Source organism: Acinonyx jubatus, chromosome C2 (assembly GCF_027475565.1).
Source record: "Acinonyx jubatus isolate Ajub_Pintada_27869175 chromosome C2, VMU_Ajub_asm_v1.0, whole genome shotgun sequence".
Taxonomy (NCBI): Eukaryota; Metazoa; Chordata; class Mammalia; order Carnivora; family Felidae; genus Acinonyx; species Acinonyx jubatus.
Genome location: NC_069384.1, coordinates 9,521,043 through 9,542,018, shown reverse-complemented (window position 1 = coordinate 9,542,018; position 20,976 = coordinate 9,521,043). Strand labels below are relative to the sequence as shown.

The following is a 20,976-nucleotide window of genomic DNA, read 5'->3' as shown; positions in this document are numbered from 1 at the left end:
CACCACATCCGGGCACCCTCAGACTTGCTAAGGCCCCAGCTCTGTGGCTTTTCAGGGGCTTTCCACCTCCTTGGTCGTCAGCCTGCAGTGCCTGTCCCTCCCAAGAAGCCTGAGCCTCTCCTATACTTCCAGACTGCTACCCTTATTACATCATTTTATGATGTGACCAGTATAATTATGGCACCCCAAAGATGACCATGCTCTAATCTTTGGAACCTGTGAATAGGTTATCTTACATGGTACAAGGGGCCATGCAGCTGTGATTAAGAATCTTGAGATGGGGAGATTGTCCCAGATAATCCAAGTGGGCCAGATATAATCACATGCGTCCTTGAATGCAGAGAGCCTTTCTCACCTATAGTCAGAGAGAAGGGACATTGCTGACTTTGAAGATGCACGAAGGGGCCATGAGTCATGGAAAGCAAGCAGCTCTAGAAGCTGAAAAAGGCAAGAAAATGGAACTTCCCCTAGAGCCTCTGCCCACGTCTTGGTTTTAGCCTGGTGAGGCCCATGTTAGATTTCTGATCCACAGAACTGTAAGATAATAAATGTGTGTTGTTTTAAGCCCCTAAGTTTGTGACAAATTTGTTATAACAGCCAGAGGACACTAACACACACGATATTTGTGGTATTTGTCATCCCTCTAATATTAGGAATTATTTATACCATGTGGTATAAAGGCTCTGGAGTCAGACAGCCTGGGTCAAGCTCCCACTTTTCCACTCACTAGCCAGATGGCTTTGGGCAGTTAAGCTAACAAGCTTAAGCTAAGCTTCTAGTCCCTGATCCATAATAAAGGGATAATAATGCTTATCTCCAAGGGTGGTCATGAGAATTCAGTAAGATAATACGAAGAAGCACTTAGCATAATGACTAGCACAGAGTAAGCCTTCAATAAGAGTAGGCCACCATGAGTGTTGTGATTGTTGGTTGTGTGACTATTTCTTTGCTCTCACAAGATTATAAACTCTGTGAAGATAGGCACCATGACTTTATTGCTCATTGCTGTATTTCCAGGCCCAAGCACAGAGCTGGATGGAGTAGGTAGTCAGTGTAGAAATGGATGGATGGATGGATGGATGGATGGATGGATGGATGGATGGGTTTACATGTTAACTACTTTAGGTCCCAAGCATTACATAAGGCCTAATTCACCTGATTAGCTCAACAATACGAGCTGAGTGGCTGCTGCGCATGGTAGGCATTTTGCCTTGTGCTGATGAATAGAAAAGGAAAAACACCCCCCCTCAATCCTCAGTTTGTTCTCAGTTTTTAAGAGTCTCTTATGGTTTGGCTCTCTCTAACTTTTTTTTTTTTTATTCTCCTCCCCCATGGTCTTCTGGTAAGTTTCTCAGGATCCACCTAAGAGTGAAAACATACGGTATCTGTCTTTTTCTGTATGACTTACTTCATTTAGCATAACACCCTCCAGTTCCATCCATGTTGCTACAAAGGGCCATATTTCATTCTTTCTCATTGCCACGTAGTACTCCATTGTGTATATAAACCACAATTTCTTTATCCATTCATCGGTTGATGGACATTTAGGCTATTTCCATAATTTGGCTATTGTTGAAAGTGCTGCTATCAACATTGGGGTCCAAGTGCCCCTATGCATCAGCACTCCTGTATCCCTTGGGTAAATTCCTAGCAGTGCTATTGCTGGGTCATAGGGTAGGTCTATTTTTAATTTTTTGAGGAACCTCCACACTGTTTTCCAGAGCGGCTGCACCAGTTTGCATTCCCACCAACGGTGCAAGAGGGTTCCCGTGTCTCCACATCCTCTCCAGCATCTATAGTCTCCTGATTTGTTCATTTTAGCCACTCTGACTGGCATGAGGTGATATCTCAGTGCGGTTTTGGGTGATGGGCATTGAGGAGGGCACCTGTTGGGATGAGCACTGGGTGTTGTATGGAAACCAATTTGACAATAAATTTTGTATTTAAAAAAAACTTAAAAACAAATAAATAAAAATATATTGAGAAAAAAAAGGAAAGGAAAAACAAAGTGCCCCTTATTGTCTGTGACTTACAGCAGCCCAGAGTTCTCAATGGATACATACAAGGCAAAAGCACTAGATGGCATGGACTGAGTGTCATGAAAGTGACAAGCCAGAGACCCCTCAGAGATATAAAAGACAGTATGGTCTCATCTATTTTGGGTGATCTGGGAAGCTTTTTTGGAGGTGGTGAGATGTGAGAGGGTATTTGAGTCTGGGCAAAGTTTCTATCGGATGAGAGCAAAGAAGGAAAAGCATTCTGGTTATGTTGGAGGAATAGGAGACAGCAGCCTGCAAGAGTAAGTCTGACCCATTTTTTAGATGGTTTTGAACACCAGCTAAAGACTCTGGGCTGCCCCTTAAACGTAGGGAGAACAGGTGACGAGTTCAGATCCAGGAAGCAGCACAGTGGAGCAAATCAATAAGACGATGGCAGGACTGGGCTGGACAAACAGCCATCCCACCTCATACACCATGTGGGGGTACAATTACTAGGTTTTAAAGATGGGGGCAAAACCAGATGATAAGACGTTGCTGATCTTCACTTTCAAAACTTCTCTGGAATTTGTTGTTTTGACGGCCAGATCTGGATCCTCGCCCTTGATGGTCTTGAGGTTTGTTCACTAGCCTGGGTAGCAATCTCTGTGCTCTCACCAGCTCCCTGGGCTGCGCAGCTCCTCTTTTGTGGGCTCCCACTGTGAACCTATTCAGATGCTTCTCCCAAAGTGCTGGTGTTTTCCTCTCAAGCTCTCAGCAGGGCCCTTTTAGGGTTCAGTCAGCGTGGAGCCTGTCTGAGAGCCTTGAGAGTATAATAAAGGGTAAGTCAGCAGTCTTTGCCAAGAACCCCAAAACCTTAGTCTGTGGGCGATAACCCTCCCCATCTGGACATAAAAGCAGCCTCCCTTAAAAAAGCAAGTTTTGTCTCATCAGCGACTGACATAGAGCTGCGGGTGAAACCCAGCCCGATCCTGGGAATCTGCTTGCACACAGACAGGTACAGAACCTTTCTCCACCCCTGACTTGTGATGCCAAACTCTACTGTAAAACATTTACTCGAGAAAAGTCTCCAAGTGGGGTTTATTTCTATTACAAATAGCACTCAAATATTTCCCAAATGTTTTCTGAAATCAGTCCCGTGCACTTTTTAAAAGCTCTGTGTTTCCAAATTCTTTTGAAATGTGTAGTGATCAATGCAGGTTTTGAGTTGAGTATTCCTGCTCATGCCACATTTTCACCTAATTTCCAATCTTTTGTGGTATCCTTGATTAGTAAGGTACTTGATGTTATCTTTTACTGTGGGCCCTTGAATGTAGAAAAATGTTGAAATGACTCATCGATCATAATAAAAGACTTCAAAGGGATCCAAGTTAAACCTCAGGATTCTGAGGCACACACTAGACAGTAAATTTCTTGTATTTCAACCTCAGGACAATGAGACTAGCGGAGAATTTTGCTAAAAATGCCTAATGAGTATGTTAGTCACATCTAAAAATCATCTGTTGTCCACATGTTCACATTATATATATGTGTGAGACAACACACATATATATAGGGGATGGGGGGGGCTGTGGGGGGAGTGTGTTGCCTCCGCCAACCATTTATAGTGTAGCAAGATGTAGTTTCAACTATTCATTTCCACTGACCCAATCCCTGAACATCAGAGGTCGCTGTAAAGGAAAAATAAAGTGACTCCCTTGGGATGGAAGCCTTGCCCCAACCAAACCAGAGATGCTGCAAAGCACCTGATTCACACTTTGTCTCTATGGGCTCCAGTTTGAAACACAAAGTTGAAATCCATTAAATGATTGCCTTAAATCCCAATTCAGAAACACTTTTCTGTCGTACTTATATGAATTCTGCCTTATGTTTTTCAAAATAACCAAGTATTTGGCTGGATTAAATTTTTAAAAAGACAAAAGATATCCATTGTGTGTTTGGTGTTAATAAAGCTTTTAGAAATAATGTAGTGCAGGTTAAAAAATGAACACAATAAAAAATAAAGGACTCTCTTTTTATTAGAACTTGAAATTTCTGACCACAAGGAAAAAAGTCTGTAACTATGTATGGTGATGGATGATAACTAGACTTAGTGCAGTGATCATTTCTAAATTTATACAAATATTGAATTATATTGTTGTACACTTGAAACTAATATAAGGTCGTATGTCAATTACACTTCTAGGAAAAACAAGAACTTCCCTTTGGAAATATACATTTAAAGGACAGGATCTTTCTTTTAAATGTTTCTTTATTTATTCTGAGTAGGGGAGGGGCAGAAAGAAAAGGAGAAAGAGAGAATACCAAGCAGGCTCTTTGCCATCAGCACACAGCCTGACATGGGGCTGAATCCCACGAACCGTGAGATCTTGACCTGAGCCAAAACCAAGAGTGGGACACATAACTGACCCAGCCACCTCGGCGCCCCTAAAGTACATGATCTCTATATACAGGCTTTCAGTTATGGAACAAACAACTCACAGGAATAAAAGGCAGAGCATAAGGAATACAGTCAAAGATACTGCAGTAACGTTGCATGGTGACAGATGGTAGCTATACTCATGCTGGGCACAGAATAATGTATAAACTTTGAACCACTGTGTTATATACACCTGAAACTAATGTAATGTTGTGTGTCAACTGTACTCAAATAAAAAATACATGTAAATATGATACATGTCTTCCATTTCTTGCCATGGATTTAATGAGGAGTCGCTAAATGGGAGGAGCCAAAGGGCAATGGACACATCCCTGGGGTGTCCACAAGCTCAATAGAAAATGGACACCTAAGTGCCTGTAGTGCCGGGCTGACTTGGCGAATAGCAAACTGGGGTTGTAAGTGACATCAAGGCTGCAAGGAAAAGGTAATCTGTGCTCACTGGTGGAATCAGGAATCACGTGGTGGTTCCATTCACCCGAGGTCTTAAAGGGTAAGTAGGACTTCAACACGAGAGAAGTCCCCAGCCAAGCATAGCACAGTCATAGGCCAAGAGCATGAGAAGGATGGCTCAGCTGTAAGGCAGCTGGTACTGGGGCCTCTGGGGGGCAGGTAAGGGGGCTGGGAGTACAGGGGTGGTGATAGCACCTGCCCTTACAGTGGTAGATTAGAGTCAGGTTGTAAAGGGTTCCAGATGTGTGTAGGGAGTTAGGACATTTCTCTGCAGAAAATGGGTCCAGAGAAGGTTTTGAACAAAGAAGGACTTTAGAAAGATGAATCCTACAGTGAGCCGAAGGACAGCATGAAGCTTGGAAGGAGGAGGAAAGATTCGCTGGGAGGGGAGCGTCTGCCTTACGCAAAAATCAGGTGGGTTTTAACATGAAAATTGATGGTGGAGACAGGAAGGAGAGCGGGTACGGTTCAGCAGTAAGTCAACATTGGGTAACTGATATCATCGGGGGGCAGAGGATGGCTCAAAACTTTCCAACTGGGAGAGATGGAGAGATAGGGAATTAAGGAAGACAGAGAAGGCAAGAGAAAATGCAGATGTGAAACCAATTAAGTAATTAATGTTTCCTTTTTTTAAAAGTGATGCCTGATTTGACTCCTAAAGTCTTCAGGTTCACTGGTCAAAGAGAAAAAGGCAAACACACACACACACACACACACACACACACACACACTAGAAAAAGAGGAAAGCACGAGCATAGCCACAGAGGTGAGAGTCTGAGGCTGTCAGAATAGCAGGAGGAGAGGACGGTGGCATAGACTCAGGCCAAGTGGCAGGATGGCAGAGGGACAAATGTGAGAAATCTTTCGTAGGCAAAAATCAATAACATCTGATGATGTAGGGGATAAGAGAGATGGGGAGGATCAAGAAAGTATCTCAGGTTTCAAGCTTAAGTGACCCCTGGGATTTTGCTCCCACATTGGAAATGGAGAATAAATGTGAAGGAGGAGACAAGTCAGGGAAAGATGATGGATGCCACTTTGACACTGCTGAGTTTAAGGGGTGGGGGAGCCAGTGGGGACAGTTTCTAACCCGACAGAGACGTGCAGAGCTGAGCCGAGAGAACCAATGAGATGAAGACACAAAGCATTACATTGTTGGCAGCAAAGTAAACCCTGCCTGTGTGGCATCACTCTGAAAGAGCAAAGAGAAAGAGAGCACACATCTCTCTCTCTATGCAGACAAAAGAACCAAACACTGAGCACCATGTAGGTCAGAAGAAAAGAAATAATCCAAAAATAGTTGCCATAAAGAGGTATCGACACCATCAGACCACACGGAATTAAAAACTGTAGCAAAGGACAAGTTACTGATTCATTCATGAGCACGCCACCCGCTATTCCACTGACAATTTAACCATCTGGTTGAGCAACAATTTGGCATTTCATTACTTCCTGCCAATCAATGGAAACGCCACCAGGATATCTGGAGGGACGCCTCCTGCCTCTCGAACCCATGTGCCATTTTAATCAACGCTTCACACTTTGAACATTCTGTATGGTAAGGTGATTGGAAAGGCAACACCATTTACAGAACAGATTAGAAAATGTCCATCTAATGCTCTACTTGAAGACAAGAGGGTTCTTTATCCTAGGACCCTATTAATAAAAGTTTAAGAGTTGAGGTGTTCTTGATGAACAAAAATGTGTCACTTCGTAGAGCTGGTGAAACAGATCTCCTGCTGGGATTCAGCCACTGAACTTTAGTGTGCTCTGCCTGAGCAGCCCATGGACCGAACTCTCTTTTGGAGACTCGCATAAATGTGGAAAGTGAATGACATCACCTTCAACGGGTGCTCTCAGACGAGCTGACACCACATTTAACAGAAGCCCAAAAAATGCAGGAACTCAATCAGCTCAAATAGACATGGCGGCCGAACTTGATCTGCTAGGAATTCTCCCACCTAGAGCTCTATGAAACAATAAATGTCTAGAGCCTTCTGGTTTTCAATTATTAAATGGAGCAACTTCTGTAACCAAAGTCAAATAACCTCACAAGGCCTGCTGACCACCCTTTGCGATAGAAATACCCAATAGTACGAACGGGTAACGGTGATCCGGGCTCCAAGCCCAGGAGAGGGAGAGAGGGAAGGGAAGCAGGGTCTCAGACTGCCTTTAACCCTTAATTACAGGACGGAGTGGCTCATTCACAGCTTCCCTGCCTGAGTTCTCTATCTCCCCGGCCGTCTCTGCCCCCCGCCCACCACCCCCCCTGGGGAGGTTGTGTCCTTCTTTCATTTCTTGTGTCAGATTTCGGGCTGACACGTGGTAATTGATTCCGTTGCTGGTTAGACGGGTGTTAAGTGGGAGGGATGAAGTTTCAGTGAAAACAAATAGCACTTCATGGGTCTGACCTTTCCTCTTTGGAGCTTTTGTTGTGGTCGGCTCTGGGGTGTGCAGTTCAAGCGCGTGCGAGCCCATCGCGTCTCTGCCTGCAGTCGCCTGGTTCACCTTCATCAGCTCCCGTCGAGCCCACGGCAGCTGGACTGTCTCCGTGTCACTTCTGGCTTGATGACGGTCCCGCGGCAGGTGGAAGCTCCAATTTGCACCCGAGACCCGGTACCCCAGAGGCCCAGGTGGCTGAGCACGGCCTGAGCCTTGTAGGGTCACGCGCCTTCATGGAGACGACCTCCACTCGGAGGATAAGACTTGGCCCTTCAATGGCAGCATGCCTGTCCAAGAGCCGCTTCCAGTCTGTGGCACAATCTCAATATTCTGCTCCATCCACCCAAAGGAGGCATCAGTGCTGCGCCTCGACCGCTGTGAAATTCAAAGTGGCCTCAATAGAATGAATACTTTTGGCTTATTGTCATGAATGCCCTCTGCATTTCCCAGATCCCCTTCAGGACCGAAGGGTGCCCTTCTCCAGGGCTGGGAGGCAGTCCGTCCTCTGCAGATGCTGCCCTTGGCTGAAGGGTGCCACCTTGCACAAGATCACACCCTTTTCCTGGCACAGCTGGAATGCAAGGACCCACCGACAGGTCAGGAGCATGACAGCCGGACCCTCCTGCTCTGACTCAGCATGACGCTGAGGGCCAGGCCAACTTCCCATGGGGTAACAGCAGCATTGCTCAGCCTCTTCTCTGCCCCTTGCTGCTTCCTTCCCTCCTCCTCGGTCACAAGAGTGCCCCCTGACAAACATCCCACACACTAACACCCCCCTCAGAGTCTGCCTCCCAGGAACCCAGCCTGACGCCAGAAGTGCCGTGAACAAGTGGAGGCTCGTTGATAGGATTTTGGAGCTGCATCACCCACTGCCTGGCCAGCGATAAAGACCTCATCACATAGCCCATGGCTCAAGGAGGCAGTGTGATTGCTGAAACTTCCAGCATAGTGAACTAGGGGTAGCCTATGGGGCAGGAAACGGCCAAGCATCAGCTGCTGGAGAAATCACTATGGAATTTTTATTTTTCTCATCTCTATCAAGAGATGAGACTGGGTGACTGTTGCCGGGGCTACTGATGTTGGGGAGATTGACCAGGAAGGCCTGAGGACATTAACTCTCAGTTGAATGGTAAGCATGGCAGCCAGAAGGTCCCCTTGCCAGTCTGGGAAGGGACTCTGCCATATGTATTCAAATTGCAGAGAAAGCTAAGGATCAGGCCCAGGACTTAGTCATAAAAATACCAGAACTCCACAGAACTTTATCCTCCAACCCGGCAACTCTGTTAGGGCAAAACTCAGAGCTCCTGTATGGAAGGACAGAAGAATGACACCCTGGGATACAGGGTGGGGCCATCCAGGGTGATGACCTCCAGTCTTGAAGGCTAGAACCCCCTGAACTCTCTGAGCCTCCAAAGAGGTCACTCTTCCCCATCAGAGCTAGTGCCTCCTGATTGCAGGAGGACACTGTGCAGAGACCTCTACCCTGCGAGATACACACACACACACACACACACACATACACACAGAGGATCTGTCCCCTCCTCACCTCGAGCCCTAGAATTAAGTCACAACATGATGGGCCAAGGAAATGCTGGGCTTTCCAAGGAGGGAAAGGAATAGACCCTGAGGAGCTGCGGGCTCCAGGCAACACATACTGGCAGGAGCCAGAAGAGGAGGCAGGGGCCAGGCCCTCAGGGCTCTGGATCAGGGACAGAACACAAAGCTGCAGAAGCAAGAGTTTATCAACAAGAGAACGTTATTCTGTGATCCGGATACAACACCTGTATCAGTTCGCTCAGGCTGCTGTAACAAAATACCATAGACCGAGTGGCTTCAACTACAGAAATTTATTTCCTCCCAGTCCTGGAGTCTAGAAAATTGATATCAAAGTGTCAGTAGGGTTAGTTTCTTCTGAGGGTCCCTCTCCTTGGCTTGTAGGCGGCCGCCTTCTCCCTGTGTCCTCACATGGCCGCTCTCCTCTGTGTGTATCGACATCCCAATCCCCTCTTCTTATCAGGACACCTGTCAGATTAGATGAGGGCCCACCCTAATGACCTCATTTTAATTTAATTATTCCTTTGAAGACCCTGCATGCAACTACTATCACATTCAGAGGTACCGGGGGGTTAGGACTTCAACATATGAATTGATGGGGGTGGCGGGGGACACATAACAACACCCCAACAAAAACTTCAAGAGGCAAAATTAGCATGCTGCTGGGGTGGCTCTTGGAAGCTTGGAGCAAATGATGGCCATACTGAGGAAGTAGAAGTGCCAGGACCACCACGATGGACAACGAAGGACGAGTAGAAAGGCTCAGGGGACCAGGGGAGAGGACAGGTTGAATGCACAGAAAGGCCAGAAAACCCAGTAGATGCTACTCCACGGGAGACCCCAGGGCATTCCACATGCTGAAGCGAGGAGGAGTGAGCTGGCGAGAGCCGACAGCACCACTGAAAAGCTTCTCTGCAGGGCCGGGCGGCAGGAGACGGCAGCACAGGAACAGCATGACAGGACCCAAAATAGGAGAATCCAGCAGCCGTCAGGAGCTGGACCGACAACTGTCCTGATGAGTGCATGCCCAGGGATGATCTGGGCAGAGAGAAGAGATGAATCTTAGAGAACAGCACCCCCAGAGGCTGGCAGAGCAACGAACCAAAGTATTGCTCTGTCCATCCTCCCAGAGGACTCTGCCCTGGAGGATCGGGACACTGGGTGAGTGAACCCATTCTCTAGCCATTACCCTGGTCCCCACAGGAATCCTGGGGATGGGATGGGCAGTGGCAAACCCCCACACAGATAAGAGCTACCATAGTGAAGAAGTCCAAGGGGAAGACTCTAAAACTGCCCCCACCCCAGCCAAGAGAGCAAATCCAAAACAATATCATATCCTGGGGTGGATTTTAAAGCTGAGAATTGCCCTCAAAGACTCACAGGATACACAGAGCGGCCCCTATCCTATCACCATTGAATTAGTCAGCCTGGCGTCTACAGAAATCAGATGGGTGCTGGAGGATGATGGTCTCCCACAAACTTAGGCAGCGAGCCACAGCTGGCACTGAGGCTTCCTGGCCTGACGGTGTAACCTCACTTAAGCATACGCTCGGGTACAAAGAATGCAGCCTTTGATCTGGGGGCTGTGCCCTTTTGGTTCCTAACAAAAGAGAATCGGAAACCATTCACATTAACTCAGAACAGACAAAGGTAGTCACTTGCAGTGTTGACTCGGGGTTTATGTTAACTCTCCCCTCTGAGTCACCACGCAGTCTGAGGAGGCCTGGACCAGCTGGCCATCTGTAGGACATCACCGTGGTGACAACATCGTGTGAACGGGGCCAGAGAAGCAACAAGTGGCAAATACACTGGCGCCTTCATAAGTCAGACTCACCCAATAAGCACAATGGAAGTGACTCCCCGAGGATTCAGGGCCCTGCCACATCAGTATCCTTTTTAAAGGTCCCAGATCTGGGGCATGCCAGGATATCTTAGCCAAAGAACAGAACAAATTATTGGACCTCACTCTTCCTAAAACAAAGACCTCAGCACAACACTGGGTGGGTTTCTTTGGGTTCTCTGGGTTCCACAGTTAGGAATACTGCTCGTGTCCATTTCAAAGGGACACAAAAGTTTTGAATAGGGACCAAACTGGAAAAGGGTCTGCGAAGAAAGGCCCAGGCTGCAGGGCAAGTGACTTAAAACTTGAGCCTTGTGGACCAGCAGATGCTGTGGCATTAGAAGCATTAGAGATGAGGGGTGCCTATGTGGCTCAGTGGATTAAGCGTCCGACTTGATCTCAGGTCATGATCTCATGGTTCATGAGTTCAAGCCCCATGTCGGGCTCTGTGTTGACAGCTCAGAGGCTGGAGCCTGCTTTGGATTCTGTGTCTCCTTCTCTCTTGCCTCTCTGCTGCCTATTCTCTCTCTCTCTCTCTCTCTCTCTCTCTCTCTCTATCAAAAATAAACATTTAAAAAAATTTTTTTACAGCATTAGAGATGGAAAAAGACACTCCCAGCTCAGACCCATAGAGTTCCAGAATAGGCCATGTCAACTACAGCAAATAACTACACAACTTTAGAGAAAACGGCTCCTAGCATGCTACTGGGCCCTGGAAGAAATGGAGTACCTGACCCCGGGACATCAAGTAACCAGTCATCCATGACGGGCTGGGCTGCATCACACCCATAAAGCCACATGGTTGGGCAGGCCCAGCTGCAATTCCTTGTAAAACAGATATCCGTACCAAGGGCCATATAAGCCATACAGGCGGGTAGCCCAGACCCCGCATTACTCACCACTGTTGCTAAGTACCTCTCCGTAGCTCAAACCTACTGCCACATGCAATGTCTGTCATGAACAGCTGACGGAGGAGGGAAAAGACCACGCTTGATTTATCCTGGGGTCCACTGAATATAAGGGTACAAGTGGAAATTCGCCAGTGGCTGCAATATGGCCTCCTTCACAGGGTAACCTTGAAAGACAATAACGAGAGGAAACCATCCCAGTGGACACAGCTTTGGATGGCACATACTCCATGTTTAAGGGGAATTTGGAAACTGCCCGTGGGCAGATAGCATAAACTTCTTACGCTTCAGTGGGATGTCCCGGGTCGTCTTGTCCCTGAATCTAGCTGAGCATCAGAATTATTTGAGAAACTTTTAAATGGAGATCCCTAAACCCCTCCCCCAAATTACTAAATAGACATTCCAGATATGGAGCTCACAAATCTATGTTTTAATAAGATCCATAGTGATTCTCATATTGCTAGTCCTGGTATATAGGAAACGTTCATCTAAGTGACAAGCAATGTCCCAGTGAAGAACAAAAATACTGATAAATTAGCAAACACATAACTAAATGTATTGTGGGAACTATTTTTCTGTATATTTGTGTATCAAATCATTATGTTGTGCACCTTAAAATTATACAATGTTAAATGTCAATTATTTCTCACAAAGCTGGGGGGGGGGAGACAAAGCAACATTGTTTTTAATTTTGTTAATATTTATTTGTTTTTGAGAGAGAGAGAGAGAGACAGAGAGAGAGCGAGCATGAGCAGGGGAGGGTCAGAGAGAGAGGGAGACACAGAATCCGAAGCAGGCTCCAGGCTCTGAGCTGTCAGCACAGAGCCCGACGCAGAGCTGGAACTCACAGACCGTGAGATCTTGACCTGAGCCAAAGTCAGGCACTTAACCAACTGAGCCACAGAGGCACCCCAACAATATTAAAAAAAAAGCAAACACATATAACACAAATGCTTTAATACATATTAGCTTTTTAATTCTCACAACCACCCTATGAAGTGTGTGTTATTATTAACCTCATTTTCTATTAAGAACACTGAAATTAAATGACTTACTCAAGGTCATACAGCAAGGGAACGACAGAAGTAGTATTTAAACTTAGTCCCTGTGCTTGATCATGACACCCATAGTGAAAAGGGCAGTCAAGAAAAGAGAAGATGGAAGAAAATCTGTAATCCACAAAGCACATACAGATTGTAGGGCCAATTCCTGTATTTACTTTAAATGAAGGCAAATGGTTTTCCAAATTCTTTGACTTCGAGGACAGAAACCATTTACAGTAGCATATGAGCGCCACTTAGTGGCAAAGAAGGCCACTCAGCGTAACTGCTCTAAGCTGAAATTAGATCAACTAAGAAGGAGAGAAAAATTATTAAAATTTAGTAGGTTCAAGTTTCCAATTTCAGAACGAGTGAATTCTGGTTCCAGAAGGATGAATTATTTGACTTCCAGAAAAAGCTTTAAGACTATGTTGAGGTTATAAAAATGAGGGAAAACATCAAAATGGATAAAGTCAATAATAATCATAGGAATGATGTCAGTCTAGGTTTTTGCTTTTTTCTTTTTTTAATAAAAAGACAATAGTAATAAAACATAAAAAAGAAAAAGCCATATGGCAAATTATTTTAAGTTTATATCCTTATAATAAACTTATTACAGGCATTCACTAAAAAATTTCATGACTAACAAATAATATTTTCCAGGTACTCTCCTAATTCCACACAGTCTTCCCATCCAGGTGTTAAGGTACGACCTGCTCCCACCTCTATCCCATGAGACCTCATGACTGCCTAAGAAGCAGAAAAGTGCTGGAAGTTTAGGAACCCACTACTTGTCTTCCTGATTTCTGAGAGATGTGTTTTCTCTCAAGATCTGTTGAAGCCACGCACACAGCACCAAGGCAAGAGGGTTTCAAATTCACACACAATGGGAGCCAGTTCATCTTGTGAGAAGCAGGGCTGGAAAGAAAGTGGCAAGGCCATGAGCAGAAGATGATGTCAGGGCCCCAGAAGGCATCATCCAGGGCACAGCCAGGGTACAAGAGATTTAGAAGGCAGAGGGTGTTTCCCTGAGCAGAGTCCGGCCTCCATAGCCTCTGACAGCCTTTCCAGGTTCTCGAAACCATTAGGGTTCATTCCCACCGCTTCTTGAAGCTCCAAATCAACCTTAAATAGGAGTCATAACAGCTCTTCAGCAGGACTTCTTTTAGGGACAAATGTCCTCCCAAAACGGATGAACCTCAAAAGCATGACGCTAAGTGAAAGAAGCTAGACACAAAAGGCCACATGTTGTATGACTCTACTTATATGGCTTACCCAGCATAGGTGAATCCATAGAGACAGAAAGCAGATTGGTGGTTACTAGGGGCTGGGGGAGGCAGGCGTAGAGAATAACTGCTCAACAGGTAGGAGGCTTTACGCTAGAGAGATGAAAATGTTCTGGAACTAGATTAGGGGCGTTGGTTACAAAACACTGTGAGTACAATAAATGCCACTGAATTGTCCACCTTCGAATGGTTAATTTGATATTATTTGAACATTACCTCAATAATAAAATGTTATGTTTATATATTTTTATTTTTATTTTTATTTTTATTTTTACATATGTCCTTCCTTCTGCGGCCAAGTCCAGAGATAGCGCAGATTTTAACTCTGCGTTTCACCTTAGGATTTTTGACCAGGGTATTTTAACTTTTGAATATTTAGTGAGAATTAGTTCTAAGATTTAGTTAGAACCTGAGGCCACCACCCTCCAGATCGGGAAGATTATTCCAGCCTTCTGTAGGAACACTGTCGGCTAGTAAGAAATGGGAGAGAAGTTGTCACCTGGGCCCCCTCGAAGAGAAAAGACAGCTCATGTTCAGCAGCAAAGTTGTTCTACCAGGAAACTAGAAAACAAGCTACTCCCACTTCAGATCTGTGCTTTGCACCATGCTGGACGTTCAGACGGGTGGGTTAGGTCTGACAAGAAGCAAGGGGCTTTGGCCCTATCTGTGGGAAGCGCCCAGCTTCATGACCCTGGGGCACAAGAAACCTGGAGTCTGGAAGAATCCAGCCCCTCATCTGCAAAGCTTTCTCTCAAGAAGCATCAGAAGGCAATCAGCAACTGGCCGACAAGCACGAATTCCAAACACACACCCAGTTAATGGAAACCACACACGCACAAACTAGAGATATTTTCTACCTGCCAGTGACAATCTGGAGGGGGAGAAGCGAACGGAAAGTAGCCACGGGGGCTTTATTCAGAATACTCGACATCTAAGGGGGAATCGAGTTTCTCAAAAATAAAGGCTTTCTGTTTACAAACATACTGTTTTTGCCAAAAGGAATTCTTTATTTTAGGTGCTTTGGGAAAACTGCAGAGTCCTCGGGTTTTGGGGCCAAAGACGCCCAAATGTTGCAATCCTAAACCTTTGGCACTGACAAAAACATGTTTGCAAGTGGAAAGTTTTCGGTGCAGACTTTTCGTGTTGTTTTGTTTGGGTGTGTGTTTGTTTGCTCGCTTAGTGCCAAAGGATTTCCTCCGCATCTTCTCAGAATCAGGGAGCGGGGGTCGTCGCCGCGTTTGGGATGTTGGCCCCAAACCACCTGTACCCCAACTTGTACATCCTGTATGGCTTGAGGCAATAAAACAGCAGCCATTAAGTTTAGGGAGGCACCTTTTTCCTGCCTTCAAACTGACCATGGAGCCTGGGACAGTCAGATGGGCCACAAGGAGCTCTCGCTCTGTCCCTGTGGGTTTCACGCGGGCGGACTGGACTTCTGCATTTCTGTCTCTGCTTGACCCAATTTGCTCCCTAGGTCAAACCCCGGCAGGCCACCTTGCCATCTCTTTCCACCCTTCTCTGGTACTCCCTGTGCCGAGGTAACAGGCTGACCTCTTAACTCTAGACACAGCCCAGCAGAATGTATAGACAGAAAGTGTAGAATTTCCAGACAGCTCTTGACGTTGTAACAGAGCAGGGCCAATGGTCTTGAAACCCAAGGTTTTTGATTGACAAGGCTAGGGCACTCGGGAACTCGCGAGCGAAGACTGCATCCTGCCCGGGGAACACAGGAGCGTCCAAGGGCCCCACCCAGACGCTGGACAAGGACAGGCCAAGGGACCAGGCCCCAGAGGGACAGCATGGGAAGAGCCCAAGTCAGAGCCTGAGGCCTGCCTATCGCCCGTGGGGGGGGACCAAGAGGGAACAGAACGGGCGCCCCCGTTCAGTCCTGCAGGTGTTCTAGAGAGCTCCAAGCTCGAGCCCATCCTCGCCCAAAGGAGGAATGCTCTCCCGCCTGCCTGGTGTGAGTGTAGGCAAAGACAACCCACAGCTGATGGCTGCTCTTGTCCTCTTCTCCACTTCAGCCCAGCCCCAGCCCGTCCTCCGTCTTCACTGGCCTTTCAGAGAACCGCATCTTCTAAGTCACTCACTCAAGATTCTTGGCATCAGCTTTGCTGTCTCCCCCCACCTCCCCGTCCCCCCGCCCCATAGCTCATGTACTGCCAAATACCATAGAGTCTATCTCCCCGGTGTCTTTAACACCCATCCCTGGTTTTCATTACTGTTGTCACCGCTGGATGCCAGAATCTCATCATGTCTCGATGGAGCCAATTTAATATTCCCTAATTAATACCCCACCTATAATTAATACCCTAATGTCTCCCCCACATGAGTCTTTGTAAACTTCTGTGCTACTTGTAATCTGACTCCTGTTTCCCTCCTCTGGCCGCATCCCTCTCTGTTCCCCCTCCTTCTTCTCCATCTCTACACATACGTCACCACCCCCCATTCCCCTGTTCCACACAGACTGCATTCTTTCTGGTTTCTCCAATGCAGGGGTGACAGTGTGACCCCTCAGAATCCTTCAAAGAAGCTGTCCTCTCTGCCTAGAACACTCTAGCCCCCTTTCCTCTTAACTCCTACTCAACTTCCAGATGGCCTTGGTGTCGCCTCCTCCAGGAAGCCCTCCATGCTTTCAGTAATGGGCAGCAGAAACACCGATTCCCACTGGCATAAATGGTTAAGGAATGCTATTGATGCCATTGAACAGGAGACTCAAAGAGTGCAGGGGTATCATGCCATCTCCAGAGACCCGTCTCGCTTCCTCTTGGTTTTTTGCAGCCCCTGGGGTCAGCTTCATCTTCAGCACATGCCTCTCCCAGTTCTGCTCCATATCCAGAAACTGCAATGTCCAGGGGAAGAGGGGAGTCTTCTTTCTGCACCTCCTCTTAGGTGTGCAGACATTTCCAGAAGCATTTCCTTCTTCCCCAACCGCCACTAGGCTTCCCCTTCCATTTCGTTGGCCGCAATTAGTTCACGTGTCCATCGCTCATTCAAGCACTGGCGAAGGGTTACGGGTGCTACCTGTCGAGCCGCCTCTCACACCTGCATGCGAGGTCAGCCTCCCCTGAGGCATGAGACGGTGCTGGAGAGAGCAGATACCTGATCAAAACCCAGGTTCCTTTTGGAAGGAAGTGAGAAGCAAAGGCAACCAGAGTTCAGTCTCCTTCACCTTTGATTCTATGTTCCTTCAACAGCTGGTTGCCTTGGTCCATTTGAACAGGACACCATAGACTGGGTGGCTTATCAACAACAGAAGTTTCTCACGGTTCTGGGGGCTGGGAAGTCCAAGATCAAGTCACCAACAAATTCAGTGTCTGGTGAGGACCTGCTTCCTGGTTCACAGACAGCTATCATCTCACTGAGTACTCAAGTGGTGAAAGGGACCAGAGCTCTCTGGGGCCTCTGATAAGGACACTAATCATTAAGGACACCTCACATTCATGAGAGCTCCACCTTCATGACCTGAATGAATCACTTCCCAAAGCCCCCCCCCCCTTCAAATACCATCACCCTGGGGGGTTAGGACTTCAACATATGAATTTGGGGGTGGTATAAGAATTCAATCCATTGCATCTGCTCCTGACCCCCCAAAGTTCATGTCCTTCCCACATGCAAAATACATGCACTCCATCCCAACAGGCCCCAAAGTCTGAACTCATTCCAGCATCTACTCTGAAGCCCAAAGTCTCATCTACGTACCGTCTGGATCAGGTGTGTGTGAGACTCCAGGTACATTCATCTGGAGGCAAAATCCTCTCTGGCCATGAATCTATGAGACCAAGCAAGTTAGGTGCTTCCAAACTGCAATGGTGGGACATGCATAGGGCAGACATTCGCATTCCAAAAGGGAGAGACGGGAAAGAAGGAAGGAGCGACAGGTCCCTGGTAAGTCCAAAATCTAACAGGCCAAACAACATTAAGCCTGGAGAATGTTCCCTTCTGGTTCGATGTTGTGCCTTCCAGCCCACTGGGGTGGCACCTTCACCCCTACAGCTCTCTGGAAGGCCCTGCCTCTTCAAGACTACAGCAACAGGGTCATCTTCCACCGGTTCCTGAGCTCTCGTTAAGTTGGCAGTGAGAATACACCATCCTACGCCCCTTTGCCTGGTCCCTCTTCCCCCACCAAATCTCCATACTGAAATCTCTTCTTTTAAAGCCCAACCACATAGGTCGGTTCCAAAATGAGCCTTTTCTGATCTTTTGAATCATGCATACTTGGCTCACCTATTTAGATTTACAACCTTTAATGACATCGCAGAGAACCCTGTACCTTGTATCATAGAAACTGGAATCTGGGACTTCTTTGAACTTCCTTTTGTCAAAGCTGGTGTGACTTACCCCTGCACTCCCTCTAGCCCCTGACCCCGTGTTTTGTACACAATGGATACGCCATAAGGGGGTGGAGGGAACCCAACTCAGGGTCTGCAGTCAAGCATTCTAGGCCGAGCTCAGCCATGCACCTACCATGTAAGCTGGGACAAGTCATTGGGCCTCCCAAAAATAAAATGAGGCTCCTGGGTCAGATGTTTCAAGACCCCATACAGCGCTGTACTTGTTTCTTAGGGTATTGCTGCAACAAATTTCCCCAAACTGGGTGATTTAAAACAGAATTCTATTCTCTCCCAATTCCAGAGGCCAGAAGTTGAAAATCAAGGTGTCAGCAGATTTGGCTCTTTCTGGGGGCTTTGAGGGAGAATTTTTTTCATGCTTCTCTCATAGATTCTGGTGGTTGCCAGAAACCCTTGTCATTTCTTGGCTTATAGAGGCATCACTCCAGTCTCTGTCTTTGTCTTTCCATGCTGTTCTCCCTCTGTGTATCCCTGTCTCAACCTTCCTCTCTTTTCTCTGATAACAACACCAGTCAGTGAATCTAGGGCTCACCCTATGACCAGGATGATCTCATCCTGAGATCGTTAACTTGGTAACATCTACAAAGACTCTATTTCCAAATAAGGTCCCATCCACAGGTACCAAAGATAGGACTTGAACATAGCTTTTGGGAGAACACAATTCTACCCACAACAAGCTCTAACACTGTGGGATTCTATTAGTTATTTAAGCCTGGCTAGATATTACAGAGAAAACACAAACTAAGGACCACTGAAGTCTGAAATATTTCCTTCCTTTTTAAAACTACATGTAGATCCCTATTGCGGATCATTCAACACGATGAATTGAAGGTTAAGCAACTTTTTTTAATTTTTCTCTTTTCATTTCTTAAAATACTAGCAGTGAGATGACCTCCAAATTTCAGATACTGATCCTGAACACTACCTATTCACTATAGGATTATTTGTCTTGGCTCCTGGTTCCAATCCACAGCCTAGAAGTCATCAAAAACACTGTCTCAGAGGGAGCGTATTGGTCCCAGCTGCCTTTTCACTTCCCCGTGCTTTAAAATCCCCAACAATGAAGGCAAGCACTCTTGGAATAATCGCAGGGAGGCCCCTATGTTTACAGAGCCCCTGGCCTGTTTCAAAAGACACATGGGGCCACAAGGAGACCAGCAGCCCCACTATAGCTGCGGAAGTCACACAGTATTCCCACCACACTCCAGACAAGCACCATTTTTAAAATGCATCTGCCATTAGGAAAACTATTTCTGATACTTCTTTATCAAGTTGTACCAAATGATGCCATTGATGGATGAGGTGGTTCAAAACGAGAGGCAATCATTTTTCCTTCATGACAAATGTACCTCTCCAGGCTTCATGGCTGGCAAACCGATCCTATAGAACCCAAACCCTCAGAGACAGAGCTCCACCAGGGAACAAGGCTGAGCTGTGTGCTGGTCTTACGTTATGTCTATTCTAAAAGTTGACTTTGGCAGGTGTGTTGAATACTCACACAATATATCTACTCCCAGAAAAGATAAGGGGGAAAAAAATCAAACACTGAATTTTCTTTAAATTCTCACTTGGAAGCAAACACCTTGGCTTTAAAATCCTTGTTTCAGTGATGATGGACTAGTTGGAACAAATTATAAGGAAAATATTGGAGCTATAAATAACTTATTTTTAAAGAACCCTTGTGCTAAAGTATCTCCTGAGTAGCAAATTCTAAGGAATGTAAGCCTCCAGATTATATTCTATCTGAGGCAACATTTTTCCAGAACCCTTGGAACATGTCTAAGTAATGAAATAAACTCAGTAATCTTTTAAAGGGTTCACTGTGAAAAGATACTAGGGGCAAACGGATGATCATGGACTCATGCTTATACCTTGGGGTAAAGGAAAATGAGAAGAACTCTAAATATCTAAGATGAAGAAACTCCACAGCCAGACAAGCCCTGGTTCAAATAATCAGGAATCTTTCCAGCCACTGCCAACTTTCTCCCTTACAGTAATGAATCGGTTCAAAGGGTCCATTCAAAAGGGGTCTTCACCATGCTTTCCAGTTTCTTCTGCTGTCCTACCTCAAAAGACCCTAAACACCTTTCCCAGTGCCCCCATTTCCTACATTCTAGAACAAAATGACAAAATTAAACTTCGTAAAAGTCTGTGTAACACAACCTTACAAAACCTGTTATTGAAGTTCAACAATGTATTTTTAAACTAATAACGTGAATTTTTCCATGCAAGAAGAGTCATATAATTGGGTCACTGAAAAAAAAAAAATACACAGCTGTAATAGAAAACATTGCGCAAAAGGATATTCATACTTCAAAAGCCCTGACTAATCATAAAGTGATGCAAATTTGAAAGGAAATACTTAGATTGTATTTTTACCCAGCTGAACAGTCAGATGTTTAGAAATACCCTGGATTTTTCTACATATTTCCTCCTGTTAATAGCAAAACTGCTCAGATGCTGTAAAAAAAAAAAAAAAAAAAAGGTGGGGGGAGACACACACACTTTAAAAACTTTATGTATTCTGTGTATTTTTCTTAATTACAGCTGCTCCATTCTGGTTGCAAAGGAGATCTGATTGCAAAGACTTTAAAGCTAAGATATTTACCCGGAGGTGCCACAGAGTTATTTTTATGAAAAATACTGAGAAGTACAAGTCTGGGAATA

At 46.0% G+C, this 20,976-nt stretch overlaps 1 long non-coding RNA gene across 1 annotated transcript in view; it reads right to left on the bottom strand.

Annotated features, from left to right (window-relative positions):
* Positions 1 to 2,071: 2,071 nt before the first annotated feature.
* LOC128315115 (uncharacterized) overlaps positions 2,072 to 20,976 on the bottom strand; it is a 52,433-nt gene continuing 33,528 nt past the window's right edge. Inside the window, exon 4 of the long non-coding RNA XR_008297548.1 lies at positions 2,072 to 2,787. This is a non-coding gene — a long non-coding RNA (uncharacterized LOC128315115). The remainder of the gene's footprint in view (positions 2,788 to 20,976) is intronic.